The sequence below is a fragment of the Sarcophilus harrisii genome, chromosome 5, assembly GCF_902635505.1.
Source record: "Sarcophilus harrisii chromosome 5, mSarHar1.11, whole genome shotgun sequence".
Taxonomy (NCBI): domain Eukaryota; kingdom Metazoa; phylum Chordata; class Mammalia; order Dasyuromorphia; family Dasyuridae; genus Sarcophilus; species Sarcophilus harrisii.
This window is the reverse complement of record NC_045430.1, coordinates 106,312,247-106,322,137: the sequence shown is the minus strand read 5'-3', so window position 1 is coordinate 106,322,137 and position 9,891 is coordinate 106,312,247. Positions and strand designations below refer to the sequence as shown.

At 35.3% G+C, this 9,891-nt stretch overlaps 1 protein-coding gene across 1 annotated transcript in view; it reads left to right on the top strand.

Moving 5' to 3' along the window:
• Positions 1 to 242: 242 nt before the first annotated feature.
• The window catches only part of GUCY2C (guanylate cyclase 2C), a 118,951-nt gene continuing 109,302 nt past the window's right edge, over positions 243 to 9,891 (top strand). The window contains exons 1-2 of the mRNA XM_031938235.1: positions 243 to 346; positions 867 to 941. The gene's annotated coding sequence lies outside the window, so the exon portion shown is untranslated. The remainder of the gene's footprint in view (positions 347 to 866; positions 942 to 9,891) is intronic.

Below are 9,891 nucleotides of genomic sequence, written 5' to 3'. Positions count from 1 at the left end.
ATAATTTTATCACATCTTTGTTGTGATTTCACTTGTTTCCTTTTTTATTTTGACAGCCTGATTTTCCTTTCTTGCTTTATAAAATCAAATAATGCTTATTGGTTTTATTATTAATATATATATTGACTATTAGTTTTAAAAGAACTAGATTTTAGATTTATTATCATTTCTATAATGTTATTTGCTTTTCATTTTATCTATTTCTATTTTAATATTCTTATTTATTTGTTTTTTAGAATTTTATCTTTTATTATGCTAAAGTTGATGAACATTAACAAATATCAATATTTCCATCATACAAAGAACAGAAAAAGAGAATCACAGTGTATGAAACCTCCTAATCAAGGTTTGTTTCCTTACTCCCTTCTTACCACTAATTAGCATTCCAGTTCCATTTAGCTAGTTATTGTTACATATATATGTACATATTTGTTGTACAGGAGCCACCTGACAGTGGCTGCTGGAGAGCCAATCCAGACCTGCAGAATGGATATCCTCATGTGAGAGGATGAAACAAGGAGACTGAGAGGCCGTTGTGTTGTCTGACCTCTCTCCTCTTCCCTCTGCCTCCATTTTATCTCATTTCCAGTCTACGACACCTGTGTCAACAAAGGCTGCCCTGCAGTTCCTTCAGATGCTGTGATCCACAGCTGTGGAGGCTCTCAGAGAATTGACCTGTCCTTTAACATATATATATATATATATATATATATATATATATATATATATGAATGTATATTTGTATATAATTCAAAATATTAGGTCCAAAGCTATTCTACTTGTCTGTTTCTCCCTATGAACCTTGTGCTCCTATTTCTCATCTATTACCATTTTTTAATTGAATTTTTTTTCATATCTCTATATAGTGCCTCTACGTCTATTATCTTTCTTCTCTACCAAAACAACAACAACAACAAACCTAACTCCATTCTCTCAAACAAGTAAGTACAATCAAGCAAAACAAATGCACAAATTGGTCCTATCTGAAAATGTCTTGTCTAGCACTTATAGGTTATTATCTCTTTGTCAACAGGTAGGAAGCATATTGAACCATCAGTCTTTTGGAACTGTGGTTGGTCACAGTTTTTAAATCTTTCAAAATTATTGTTTTTTATAATGTTGCCGTTGTGTAAATGATTCTCCTGGTTTTGTTCTTTCCATTTTGCATAAGTTCACACAAGTCTTCTAAGATTTCTTTGACTCCATTTATTTCTTCCTTTCTAATGGTATGACACAATTTTATTAATTCACTTACCATAATTTGTTCAGTCATTATCCAATCAATTGAAACCCCCTTCATTTCCAGTTCTTTGCTATAAAAGTGCTGCAATGAATATTTTGCACATATACATCCTTCCCTTTCTTTAAACATTTTGTCATTAATGCTGTTGATCAAAGAGCATCAACTAATTTTTTTATTATAGTTTTTTATTTACAAAACATATGCATGGGTAATTTTTCAACACTGACCCTTGCAAAACCTTCTGTTCCAACTTTTTCCCTCCTTCCCCCACCCCCTCCCCTAGATGGCAGGTAGTCCCATACATGTTAAATACGTTAAATTATATTTTAAATATAATATATGTATACATATTTATACAGTTATCTTGCTGCACAAGAAAAATTGGATGTAGAAAGAAAGTTAAAAAAAAAAAACCTGAGAGGGAAAACAAAAATGCAAGCAAACAACAACAGAAAGAGTGGAAATCCTATGTTGTGGTCTACACTCATTTCCCATAGTTCTCTCTCTGGGTGTAGCTGATTCTCTTCATTACGGAACAGTTGGAACTGGTTTGAATCATCTCATTGTTGAAGAGAGCCGCAGGGCCATCAGAATTGATCAGCATATATTATTGTTGTTGAAGTATATAATGATCTCCTCGTTCTGTTCATTTCATTCAGCATCAATTCGTGTAAGTCTCTCGAGGCCTTTCTGAAATCATCGTATTGGTCATTTCTTACAGAACAATAATATTCCATAACATTCATATACCACAATTTATTCAGCCATTCTCCAACTGATGGGCATCTACTCGGTTTCCAGTTTCTGGCCACTATAAAGAGGGCTGCCACAAACATTCTTGCACATGTGGGTCCCTTTCCCTCCTTTAAGATCCCTTTGGGATATAAGCCCAGTAGTAATACTGCTGGGTCAAAGGGTAGAGCATTAACTAATGTACAAGGATTTATTAAGCATTTCCTATTTGCCAAGTACTGTACAAATACAATGAGTAAAACAATATTACATATTTTAATAATATAACTCTGTATATCAACATATATAAAATAAAATACAGAGTAGTTAAATATAAGGTATTTTGAGAGGAAGGATACTAGTAACTAAAAATTAGTGGGTATCAGGAAAGGCTTTCCATAGAAAGCTATGTCTTAAAGGAAAAGAGGGATTCTTTGAGTTGGAAATGAGAAGGGAATGTATTTCTGAAATGGGATACAGCTAGTTCAAAGGCAAAAGCATAGGTGATATTGTGTGCAAGGAAAAGAGATAAGGTCAGATTGGCTGTGTCACAGAGTATGGGAGGGGAAATAATGTACACAATGAGATTAGAAAGATGGCTTGGGAACAGGTTGGAAAGCACTGTAAAAAGTAAATAGACGAGTTTATGTTCGATTCTAGAGGCAATAGGAAGCCACTGAGTTTACTGAGTAGGAGGAAATGACATGCTCAGATCTGTACTTAAAAAGATGCTTACGTAAAAAAGAGAGAATAGAGTATATAACAATATTTGTTCCTGGACAGGAACAAGAGAGGGAAGTTGGAGAAAAGGTAGACTTTTTGGAACTCTTTTCAGTTCACAGTTTCAGATTGAGTTCTTTGTTCCAAAATGCTCAAAGGGAACCAATAATCCTCCTTGATCATGCCCTTAAAAAAAAAAAAAGAGCTCAGCTCTCTTTTATTTGTCCATTGCCTCTGTGCCATTTTCCCACCTTTGAGGTTCAGTCCTCAGTGGGTCTGAGGGTGCCCTCTGCTGCTCAACTCATGTAGTTCACCCTCCTTCCTCCTGCTTTTTGTGCATGTCTCCCCCCTCTTCCCCCAAAAAAGGTAGCTCAAGTTTGCCTCCTGGTTTAATGAGAGAATCTAAATCACTTTCAAATATTAAAGAGCATGCTTGTTGCTTCACACTACAAATCCTAGAATGGTAGTCAATTCTCAAATCATTCTTACATTCAGTTGACAAAAAGGACTATTTTTCTATGTTCAGATATAGTATTTTGTCCTTCCATTTTTTATGATTTTGTTTTGCTTTTGTTGTTGGGCTCTGGGCTCACTCCCTGAATCCCAACTTGAATTGGTTTGTCACATCCTCAGAAGATGGACTTCTTCCCCTTACTTAGTGTTACTAAATGTAACACTGGAGAGGCCTGGAAAGTGGTTTCCAATTCTATTGATCATGGACCTCAGTTCAGTATATTTTCTCCAATGTCAATCTGCTCAGTTAATATCTCCCCAGTGTTCTTAATCGACCAGTTAACATCACTTAGCTTTGTTGTTTTTCAATTGTGTCTAACGCTTTGTGACCCCATTTGGAGATTTCTTGGTAAAGATACAGGAGTGGTTTGTCATTTCTCTCCTTTTCTTTTTCCTTTTTTTTAGAATTAAAAAAATGATTTTGAATTAAAAAAAATAAAACAAGCATTTCCATAACATGTAGAATAGAAAGGTAATTGCACATGAAACTGTAAATCTTTTATGTATAACTTGCTGTTGCTTTTAAATATATAAGGTTATCCTATAACTTTCTTTTTAAAAAATATATTTTTCCCTCTCCTACCCTAGAGATGGCTACTATTAGACACAAATATGTATATATTATATATATGCAAAATCATTCTATACATATTTCTATTTGTCATTTCTTTTTCTGGATGTAGATGCCATTTCCTTTCATATGTCCTTTGCAGTAAATTTGGGTATTTATAATAAAGTGACTTAATTGTTCTTAAAACAGTATTACTGTTACAGTAGACAATGTTCTCTTGATTCTGCTCATTCATGCATGTTTAAATATGTTCTTCTAAGATCAAGTTCATTTTTTCTTTTTTTCTTTCTTCTTTCCTCCTTCTCCTTCTCCTCCTCCTCCTCTTTCTCCTCTTTCTCCTCCTCCTCCTCCTCATCTTTCTCCTTCTCCTTCTCCTCCTCCTCCTCCTCCTTCTCATCCTCCTTCCTCCTTCTCCTCCTCTTCCTCTTCTTCCTCCTCTTCCTCCTTCTCCTCCTCCTCTCTCTCCTCTTCCTCTTCCTCCTCCTCCTTCTTTTTTTTTTTGGTGAGACCCAGGGTCACTCAGCTAGCAAGTTCTCCCACTGCATCTAGGACCATCTCCAGCCATCCTGCTTTCTATCTGGCCCCTGGACCCAGATGGCTTTGGAGGGGAAAGTGAATCACAGCCTTCTCTTCCTCAAATCCAATTTAAGTGCATGATATAGCATCACCTCCTGGATGTTATGGTCTTTTTCAAGAATGAAGGACTGACAACAACAGCAACAAGAAGAACATATAGGATTTTCCCTTTTTCCCTACTCATTTTGAGAAACATGTAGTGGTGGTGTTTCTGGGTCTAAGGTATAGACAATTTAATAATTCTTTGGGCATAATTAGAGATTGCTCTCCAAAAGAATAGATTAGTTCATAGTTCCACCAACAGTGAATTAATGTCCCAATTTTTCCACATCCTTTCCAACATCTGTGACTTTTCCCTTCAATCAATTTAGCTGAACTGATGGGTGTAAATTATATCTCAAGGTTGTTTTAATTTGCATTTCTCCAATCAATAATGATTTAGAACAAATTTTCATATGACCATAAATTATTCTTCATTGGAAAACTGCTTGTATATTATCACCATTTATCAGCTGGGGAATGATTTGTATTTGTATAGATCTGACAGTGTCTAAGGGCATATTTGAACACAGGAAGAAAAGTCTTCTTGAATCCAGACCTGGCACTCTCTCCAGTGTGCCACCTACTTGCTCCATAATTAGTTTTAATAAAAGGATATTTACTAAGAAGTTACAGCAAGAACTGAAGTGTAAAAATGTCTTCCTCAAAATAGGGATATGTTTTGCTCTTTACATACTCTCTTTATTTCTAGGTAGAGTGTCTTTGTTCCTATTCCTATGCTCCTGAGACAGGATCACTCAGAGACCTCCCACTATTTCCTCCTACATCCCTCTAGCACATGAAATAGGGGCCCTTTTCTTTGCCAAGGCAAATTCTCTATGTGCACAAGCAATCTCAATCCATCCTATCTTCTCTAGCAAATTACCACTCTCCCACTAATATTTAGTCTCTCTAGCTGCTTCTTTACTGCCTAGAAACATGTCTATGTCTTTGCCATCTCCCTCAGATTCTCATTTGATCTACCCATCCCTACTAGCTATCATCCTATACCTCTCCTGATAACATTTGGCTTTTATCGCTGTGAGCAAACTCTGTCATGGATTGCAGTTGCTTCCAACCCTTTAAAGCTCACAAGATTGTAACCTGTGATCTCTGATACTCATTCATTTAAGATTAGGAAAGGATAAGCACAACAGATGCAGAAGTAGTGATGTCATGCATTTATAGCCAAATAGTGGTTGGGTAGGGAGATAAAGTAGTCAGTGACCACCTGCTGCTGCTTTTAACTTCTCAAACTCAGAGGCTTACAGCAATTCTTTCTCACTTGCCACACAAGGGAAGAATTTTTATATAAATAATCAATTAAGTGACTTAAAAAAAAATCACTGCACAGTAAGCTGATAGGAATCAGTGACCACATATCTGTTTCATACTCTGAATGAAGATGGGGGAATATCCTCCATAATACATTTCTGGACATAAGCTTACCAAGCTTTCACTTGAATTGGCACTAGGTAGCACATGTTCTAAGGACTGGGCCCTTCTTGGACAGTGCTCTCATTAAATTAAAAACTATTTTTAGGTTATTGATTTAGTATTTATTCTGGTATTTGGTATACTATGTGGATTTCTGTTTCTGTTTTTGAAATAGTTCCATAAAAAACATTTCCATGATCTGAAGTTTCTCATTCAGTGTCATTACAATGTATTTGTATGTCCTATCAATCAATTAACCAGAAACACCTACTGAGTCAGGCACTATGCTAGGTGCTGGGCTAAGCACTTGTTTTTTTCTCTTTTATACTCTAAGGTGACAGCAGATATAGATTTTTGCTTCACCTACCCCTCTCTCTTTCTTCTCTTTTACCTCAATCCTGTCTATGCAAACTTCTTTCATTTGTCTTTGATTTTAAGTGGGATGCAGATAAACTGAAGCATTGTTGTCCATCCTTTGTAATCAAAGAGGACCAATGACATCATGATGTTAGGGTCAAGGTATAGTATATTTGACTAAGACTGATTTGCCTATTTTACTTTGGGCTTCTGCTATTATGCTTTGTTCATAGAGCATAACACCTTTGATGGGGGGATGCCATGCTGGGTGATCCTGTACCAGCATTGTCATTTTTTACATTCGATTGCAGAGTTCTTTAGAGGGACCTTGAGAATGTCCTTGTACCACTTCTTTTGACCTCCACGTGAGTGTTTGCCTTGTGCAAACACTTTTAGGTACATATATGTTTGACATTTCAGCTATATGGCCAGCTCATCAGAGCTGCTGCACTTTCTGAAGTATAATTTGAATGCCTGTCAGTTTAGTTCAAGAGAGAACCTCAGTGTCTGATACCTTATCTTGTCAAGTGATCTTCAGAGTCTTCCTAAGTTCATTCAAATGGAAGCAATTCAAGTTCCTGGCATGGTGCTAGCCAACTGTACAGGTTTCAAAGACATACAACAATGAGGGCTGCACAATGGCTCTGCACAATGGCTCAGTAGACCTTCAATTTGGTGGGTAGTCTAATATCTTTTCTCTCCCACACTTTCTTTCAGAGTCTCCCACATACTGAGTTAGCTCCAGTGTTCTGTATGGTGATGTCAGCATCTAGGTGTACATCCCTGGAAAGTATACTGCCAAGTTAACTGAACTTAATCCACAGCATGCAAAATTTCTCTCTGTGCTGGAGCTGAGGGTTCCACATATGGATGATATGGTACTGATTGGTAGAAGACCTCTATTTGATTATTAGACCAGAATTAGCACAAGTGGCAGGGAATTGATCCATACTCTATTACATCTCAATCTCAGAAACTGCATTGAGGGCACAACATTTGTAAACAAAAAGTAGTGTATCAACTCTCCCTCCATTTTAGTCTTAGCTTGTAGCTAAAGTTAAATAGTTAAATAGTAAAGTAGCATCTTGATGCTCTTTTCATCCTTGTTGAAGATGTCCATTATCTCTCCCACTCATTGAGAAGGCAAGCAATATGATGCCCATTATACAAGTGAAGCCATGCAAAACATCTTTCCATATTAGCCATGTTGCCAAAAAAAAGCAAGAAAAATAAAGTGAAAAAAATGCTAGAAAGAAGAATACTAAAGGAGGACATGATAGCTATTCTCAAATATATGAAAGTTTGTCATGAGGAAAAGCAAATCCAACATGCTTGATAGCTAGGTGCTTCATGTGAAATGGCAATTTACTTATCTTTGGAAAGACTTGAGCAAAGAATGGATGGGCACCTATATTGAAGAAGGGATCCATCAAGTAATGGGATGAACTCAATGATCCCTCCAGGACTATGATTTTGTGATCTATGACTTGTTCAAGATTACATAATTATTAAGTGGAAGATCAGGTTTTCTGACTTCTAGTCCAGTTTTGTTTCTAGTACACTACAATGTAGAAATGACAGAGTTGAAAACTGAATATTCTATATGTTTGGAGTCTGATGAGTCTAGTTAAGAGGACTCTGATTTTAAAAAAAAGGATGGGGTGAGGAGAAGAGTGACAGAAGTATTCAAAGATATTTTTAATTGTGGAAGGCAGCTGGTAATGCATACGAAAAAGAGTTGGGGTGTACTGGAGCTAGCTCAAACCAGCTTGCTAGAACCAATTGTTAAATTTTCAGTGTGAGCAGTTATACCTTGGAAACTGACAAATGCTACAAATTATGCTTGCCTATTGTTGATTGTCTAATCATAAGAAAGTGATGGAAAAATGTTATTAATAAAGATTAAATTTCAAGTATACCATGGGAATATTCTTTTTTTTTTTTCTTTTTTGTCTGGAAATATGTTTGTTAAACATTTACCAGCAAACTCCTGAACAGAATACTCAGTGTTACACAAAGAAAAGGAATACAAATTATATTTATGGGCTTTGATGGCCTGCTGAATTATAAAGAGTACTCAATAGGGAGACAAAACTTGGATTCAAATATTGCTTTTGCCAAATTAATAACTGTACCACCTTAAGTCGCTTCATTCTTTGTACCTCAATTTTTTCAACTACAAAGAGGAAACAATACTTTCATTATCTGCTACACATTGAACAATTTGAGGGGATTAGGACAAGTGGTTAATTGTGGTTACTGAGTAAATCACACTGACTCATCATGTAACAATTCTGGAGCTAGCGCAGTTCCCTTTCTGTCCACTTATGGGGTTGGTCCAACTTCTGTTTTGTAAAAAACAAAAACAAAAACAAAAAACCCCAACTTATTCAATTGTGGGAATTGGGAGAAAACTTTATGGCTTTTAACCTACCCCTGCAAGGCTGGGAAGTTGGATCATCTTTCCCTGATTAGAGATCCTTAACTAAGGACTTTATTTATGCTGACCATAAATGCAGTCAGATTTGAAGATTGATGCAAGGATTTTTTCTCACAATTGTGCACGTCAAGCAATCCATATGTTTTATCTGAAAACTTGTCCAATACTGGTCAATTGTTTATTATTTCCATGTCCCTTTGTTTATAGACTCTTGGGAGGAGTGGGGCACCTCTTTCTGAATTCAGGGAATTGCATCATCCATTGGTTAATATGATTTACAAAAAGAGAGAAGAAAACCAAATTATTAGTAACAAAAATTAAAAGGATGAATATATCATAAATGATGATGAAATCAAATAAAGTATTAGGAATTATTTTACTCAGATTATGTGATTAACAGTAATGGACTTGGCTGTTTTCAACAATGAAGAGATTCAAGAGAATTCCAATACACTTATGATGGAAAGTACCATCCACATCCAGAGAAAGAACTATGGAGACTGAATATAGTTCAAAGCAAAGTATTTTCACCTTTTTAATTGTTGTTGTTTGCTTGTGGGTTTCTTTATCCTCTCTCATTTTTTTCCCCTTTTGATCTGACTTTTTTTTTTTTTTGTGCAGTATGACGAATATGGAAATATGTTTTAAAAATTGCAGATTTTTAATTTATATTGGATTTCTTGCTGTCTTGGGGAGGGCTGGGGGGAAGAAAGGGAGAAAAATTTGGAACACAAACTTGTAAAGGTGAATGCTGGAAACTATCTTTGCCTGTATTTGGAAAAGTAAAATACTATTAAAAAGGAATTATTTTCCTCAATTATATGCTAATACATTTAATAAGTTAAGTGAAATTGAAGAATATTTTCAAAACTACAAACTTCTTAGATTAATAAAAGAGGAAATAGAATATCTAAATAAACCTATTTTAAAAAAAAGGAAATTGAACAGACCATAAATGGGCTTCCTAAGGAAAAAAAGAATAAACTATCCAGATCAGATGGATTTACAAATGAATTCTACCAAATATTTAAAACTAATTCCAATATTAAATAAGTTACTTGGAAAAATAGACAGATATGATAGACAAAAACACAAATATGATGCTGATATTTAAACTAAGAAAAATAAAAACAGAGATAAAAAATTATAGACACATTTCATTAACAAATATGGATTCAAAAATTCTAAATAAAATACTAGTTAGGAAACTACAACAATATATCATAAAGATTATACATAATGACCAAATTGAAATTATACCAG